Source organism: Suncus etruscus, chromosome 10 (genome assembly GCF_024139225.1).
Source record: "Suncus etruscus isolate mSunEtr1 chromosome 10, mSunEtr1.pri.cur, whole genome shotgun sequence".
Classification (NCBI taxonomy): Eukaryota; Metazoa; Chordata; class Mammalia; order Eulipotyphla; family Soricidae; genus Suncus; species Suncus etruscus.
The window spans coordinates 69,045,776-69,052,725 of NC_064857.1; positions in this window are offsets into that span (position 1 = coordinate 69,045,776).

The following is a 6,950-nucleotide window of genomic DNA, read 5'->3' on the forward strand; positions in this document are numbered from 1 at the left end:
CTATCCTGCTGCGTGAACCTCTTGAGAGTGGGCTGAAAAGAGGCTCCAGAAGGCACTTAGCTCCACTTCGCTACGCAGCCATGCACTCTTTCTAAAAAAATAACACCATCACAAGAAGAAAAAAAAACACACTAAGAGCTGTGTTGGATCACAGAAGCAAGAACTTCTCTCCAGACTGTCTTCTCTGCTGCGTGCTCGGGCCTAAGAATTGATCCTGTGTGAGGCTTCATCCACGGAGGACTCCCCTACCTTGGAGGCAAGCAGGCCCATCCAGAAAGGGCGGAGCCAGAGAAGTGTGCTGCCTGCATCATATAACCAATGAATACCACCACAACACGTAGAAAAACCCACAATACAAGTGTGAAAATGGGGAAACAACGCAGGCCAGCATCAGACAGAGAGAATGAAGATGACAATTCTGATGACCAGTTAATGACCAACCAACTAATCAACCTCTCAGATAAGGACTTTAGAGTAGCAATATGGAAGATGCTCAAAGACCTCAAAAAAACCATGGATAGAGTGGAACAGAACACTAATAATAATCAAGAAAATATGAAGACAGAAATCACAAAACTCCAAACTGAAATAACATGTCAACTAAAAGGCCTGAAAAAATCAGTAAACAAAGTGAATGACAAAATGGATAAGCTCTGGGACAGGGTATCAGAAGCTGAGAATAGAATTGGTGCTGTGGAAGATGAGATACATAACAATTCCATACAGCAGGAGAGATTGGAAAAAAAAACTTAAAGCAAATGAACAGACAATGGAAAAATTAGTCAAAGAATGGAAACAGATGAAAATAGAAGTCTATGATAAGATCAACAGAAACAACTTAAGAATCATTGGAGTCCCATAGACCCAGGAAGAAAATTTCCAGGAAGAATCAACGGTCAAGAACATCATTAAAGAGAAACTTCCAGAGCTAAAGAATATATGTGATCAAATCCTGCATGCCCGAAGAGTACCAACCAAAAGAGACCCCAGAAAAATCACCCCAAGACACATCTTAGTCACAATGACAAATCCCACAGATAGAGACAGAATTCTGAAAACAGCAAGATCAAAAGGGGAAATCACGTTCAAGCAAGCTTCCCTGAGATTTACAGCAGACCTGTCATCAGAAACACTCAATGCCAGAAAGCAGTGGTGGAATATTGTGACAAGACTGAATGAAATGAATGCTTCACCCAGAATACTATACCCAGCAAAACTCACTTTCCGGTTTGACGGAAGAATACATGGCTTCACAGACAAAAAACAGCTCAGAAACTTCACAGACACAAAACCAGTCTTAAGAGAAAAACTGAACGACCTAATCTAAGACAAGACTACCCAAAAGACACACCAAATTTTGAAATAAAGATGGCGTTAAATCCCAGGACAATTCTTTCTCTCAACGTCAATGGACTAAATGCACCAGTTAAGAGACACAGAGTGGCTAAATGGATCAAAAAACTCAATCCAACCTTCTGCTGCCTACAAGAAACGCACCTGAATAGTCAGAACAAACATAGACTCAAAATAAAAGGCTGGAGAAAAATTATCCAAGCAAACAACACCCATAAAAAAGCTGGAGTGGCCATACTAATATCAGATAATGCAAACTTTATACTCAGGAAGGTTGTAAGGGACAAAGATGGACATTTTATATTAATCAAGGGGTATGTAGAGCAGGAAGAAATAACTCTCCTAAACATATATTCACCAAATGAGGGGCCAGCAAAATATTTAAAACAACTGTTGACAAATCTGAAAAACAATATCAATAACAACACAATAATTGTGGGGGACCTCAACACTGCTTTGTCAACACTGGATAGGTCAACCATACTGAAACCCAACAAGAATATACTAGACCTGAGGAGAGAAATGGAAGAAAGAGGCCTAGTGGATATATATAGGACACTCCATCCCCAGAAACCTGGATACACATTCTTCTCCAATGTACATGGGACATTCTCCAGGATAGACTACATGCTGGCACATAAAACATACCTCCATAATATCAAGAGGATAGAAATTTTGCAGACTACCTTCGCTGACCACAAGACTCTGAAATTATTTGTGAATTCCAAAGGGACTCAGAAGAAAAACTTTAACACCTGGAAGTTAAACAACCTCATACTCAATAACCAGTGGGTCCGAGATGAAATCAAGGAGGAAATCAAAAGGTTCCTGGAAACAAATGACAATAAAGACACAAACTATCAGAACCTATGGGACACAGCAAAAATAGTACTGAGAGGAAAATTTATAGCTTTGCAAGCACACATCAGGAAGGAAGAAGGAGCTTACCTGAGAAGCTTAATGACACAGCTAATAGAACTAGAAAGTACTCAACAAAAGGTCCCAAAAATAGGAAGACAGAAGGAAATAACAAAGCTGAGAGCAGAAATCAATGAAGTGGAAACCCAAAAAACAGTCCGAAAGATCAACGAAAGCAGAAGTTGGTTCTTTGAAAAAATAAACAAGATTGATAGACCACTGGCAAACCTAACAAAGAAAGAGAGAGAGAGAAACTTGATAACTCGTATTAGGAACGAAAAAGGAGAGATCACTACTGATATGACAGAGATTCAAAGGGTAATCAGAAACTACTTTGAAAAACTCTATGCCACTAAAAATGAGAACCTGGAAGAAATGGATAAATTCTTGGACTCTTATAATCTTCCACGGTTGAAAGAAGAGGATGTAGCATATCTAAACACCCCCATCACCATTGATGAAATAAAAATGGTAATCAAAAGTCTGCCCAAAAACAAAAGCCCAGGCCCAGATGGATTCACTAATGAATTCTATCAAACTTTCCAAGAGGAACTACTACCAATCCTGGCAAGACTCTTTCATGAAATTGAACAAGTGGAAACACTCCCAAATAGCTTTTATGATGCCAACATCACCTTGATACCTAAACCAGACAGAGATGCTACGAAAAAAGAAAATTACAGACCAATATCGCTGATGAATGCAGATGCAAAGATCCTCAACAAAATCCTGGAAAATAGTATTCAATACCTCATTAAGAAGATCATCCACTATGATCAAGTAGATTTCATCCCAGGATTGCAAGGATGGTTTAACATCCATAAGTCTATCAACATAATACACAACATCACCAACAAGAAAAATAAAAACCACATGATTATATCAATAGATGCAGAGAAAGCATTTGACAAGGTCCAACACCCATTCTTGATCAAAACTCTCAGCTAGATGGGAATGGAAGGAACCTTTCTCAATATAGTTAAGGCCACCTACTACAAGCCAGTGGCAAATATTTTCCTCAATGGAGAAAAACTAAAAGCCTTCCCTCTAAATTCTGGCACAAGACAAGGCTGTCCTCTCTCACCACTCCTATTCAACATAGCACTGGAAGTACTTGCTATAGCGATTAGGCAAGAAAAAGATATCAATGGAATCCAGATAGGAAAGGAAGAAGTCAAGCTCTCACTGTTTGCAGATGACATGATGCTCTACTTAGAAAACCCTAAAGACTCTACCAAAAAGCTTCTAGAAACAATAGACTCATATAGCAAGGTGGCAGGCTACAAAATCAACACACAAAAATCAATGGCCTTTCTATACACCAATAGTAATAAGGAAGAAATGGACATTAAGAAAACAACCCCATTCACAATAGTGCCACACAAACTCAAATATCTTGGAATCAACTTGACTAAAAATGTGAAGAACCTATACAAAAAAAACTATAAAATTCTGCTCCAAGAAATAAGAGAGGACACGCGGAAATGGAAACACATACCCTGCTCATGGATTGGCAGGATTAACATAATCAAAATGGCAATACTCCCCAAGGCATTATACAGATTTAATGCCATCCCTCTAAAGATACCCATGACATTATTCAAAGAAGTGGATCAGGCACTTTTGAAATTTGTTTGGAACAATAAGCACCCTAGAATAGCTAAAGCAGTCATTGGGAAAAAGAATATGGGAGGAATTACTTTCCCCAACTTTAAATTTTACTACAAATTAATAGTTATCAAAACAGCATGGTATTGGAATAAGGACAGATCCTCAGATCAGTGGAATAGGCTTGAATACTCAGAAAATGTTCCCCAGACATACAATCACCTAATTTTTGATAAAGGAGCAGGAAATCCTAAATGGAGCAAAGAAAGCCTCTTCAACAAGTGGTGTTGGCACAACTGGCTAGCCACTTGCAAAAAATTAAACTTAGACCCCCAGCTAACATCATGTACGAAGGTAAAATCCAAATGGATTAAAGACCTCGATATCAGACCCCAAACCATAAGATATATAGAACAACACATAGGCAAAACTCTCCAGGACATTGAGACTACAGGCATCTTCAAGGAGGAAACTGCACTCTCCAAGCAAGTGAAAGCAGAGATTAACAGATGGGAATATATTAAGTTGAGAAGCTTCTGCACCTCAAAGGAAATAGTGTCCAGGATACAAGAGCCACCCACTGAGTGGGAGACACTATTCACCCAATACCCATCAGATAAGGGGCTAATCTCTAAAATATACAAGGCACTGACAGAAATTTATAAGAAAAAAACATCTAATCCCATCAAAAAATGGGGAGAAGAAATGAACAGACACTTTGACAAAGAAGAAATACAAATGGCCAAAAGACACATGAAGAAATGCTCCACATCACTAATCATCAGGGAGATGCAAATCAAAAGAACAATGAGATACCACCTCACACCACAGAGAATGGCACACATTACAAAGAATGAGAACAAACAGTGCTGGCGGGGATGTGGAGAGAAAGGAACCCTTATCCACTGCTGGTGGGAATGCCATCTAGTTCAACCTTTATGGAAAGCAATATGGAGATTCCTCCAAAAACTGGAAATCGAGCTCCCATACGATCCAGCTATACCACTCCTAGGAATATACCCTAAGAACACAAAAATACAATACAAAAATCCCTTCCTTACACCTATATTCATTGCAGCACTATTTACCATAGCAAGACTCTGGAAACAACCAAGATGCCCTTCAACAGACGAATGTCTAAAGAAACTGTGGTACATATACACAATGGAATATTATGCAGCTGTCAGGAGAGATGAAGTCATGAAATTTTCCTATACATGGATGTACACAGAATCTATTATGCTGAGTGAAATAAGTCAGAGAGAGAGAGAAAAACGCAGAATGGTCTCACTCATCTATGGGTTTTAAGAAAAATGAAAGACACCCTTGCAATAATAAATTTCAGACACAAAAGAGAAAAGAGCTGGAAGTTCCAGCTCACCTCAGGAAGCTCACCACAAAGAGTGATGAGTTTAGTTAGATAAATAACTACATTTTGAACTGTCCTAATATTGAGAATGTATGAGGGAAATGCAGAGCCTGTTTAGAGTACAGGCGGGGGTTGGGTGGGGAGGAGGGAGATTTGGGACATGGGTGATGGGAATGTTGCACTGGTGATGGATGGTGTTCCTTTTATGACTGAAACCCAAACACAATCATGTATGTAATCAAGGTGTTTAAATAAAAAATAAAAAAAAACTGTAAAAAAAAATTTTAGTACCTTTTCCAATTTTCTACCCTGATTATTTTTTTATTTTAATAACTTATCCATGTTTTCAAAGAATGGCTGCCATTGACTTAATTTTTAATTTAATTCTGATTAATTTTGCTGCAATTACTTCTTTCTAATTTGTAATGACCTATATTCAATATGTAATAAAACACCTAGACATAGCTGTCTTTATCTTAGCAGCCACAGATGGCTGATCTGAACTGCTAATAAATCTAAATATGTCCTAGGTTGGTATAAATGAACTTTTATAAAATTTTCCTTATTTGTTTTCCTCATCAAATATCTATATTATGTATGTGTTAATGGTAGAGCACCAAGTTATCAGGAAGCCTTAGGAAAAGTATCCTCAGGACCATACAGAAAAGTATTTTATTTTAATAATCATCTACTCATATACCAAATTTAGGCAGAATCTAAATATTTATACAACATAATCTTTATTTTTATTAAGCTCTTTTATTTATGGACCATATATTGCCATCACTGTTTAATTAACTCTTTTTGTCCCTGTTATCTAAGTGAGTATTCCTACCAGTCTCATTTTACTGGTAAAGATAATTTAAGAAAATGAGTATGTGATCAGTAGGATGTGGTCTATATCTGTAGACACACACTCTGTATATGGATTCTCTTGAATGCTGCCAAAGAGAAAAACAGGGTGGAAGGCAGAGCTTCCCTGATAAGCTAAGAAATGGAAGGCAATGTTTTTGCTAGTGCTCTGAATCTAGTTTGTTTTGAACCTACTTCTCACTGGGCTCATTAAAACAAATAAGGTCTGTGGGAGGGATATAAAGATTATATTATATATATATATATATATATATAAAGATTAAATAAAATGTCATTCTATTTAAATAAAATATTATTAAAAATTAAATGAAGAGAAGCAGTTTTAGTTGTAATTAAGTATAATGTAGTTGGAATGTTCTAACAGTGGAAAATTGATTGGATAGTTTTCATTTTACTTTTGAGGTATGTTGTCAATGTGAGATATTTTTCAAATTTTACCTTGAAATAATTATAGATACATCAAAAAATTGAGAATAGAGCAGGGGGGGATCCATCTATATATTGACTTGGTTTCCCAATGGCAGCATTTAACATTGTTTCTATATTATCAAAACTAATAAATCATTATGGTTGTAATTAATGACTGCAGAGTTAATTTTAAAATTTTATTGTAGTTTAGTTAAGATGGTTACAATAGTGTTTAAGTATATGGTATTGATATACAAAAATCACTGCACCCTATTAAACTACTAATTTTTATACAACCTTTCACTGTTGGAGTCCCCATATTACCTCAGTCTTGTTCTCATATCCACTGTTACCCATCTTCAGTGCCAGACAATTGGTAATCCAAGGCCAACTGTTTGCCACTGTTGAATATTGTCTATTT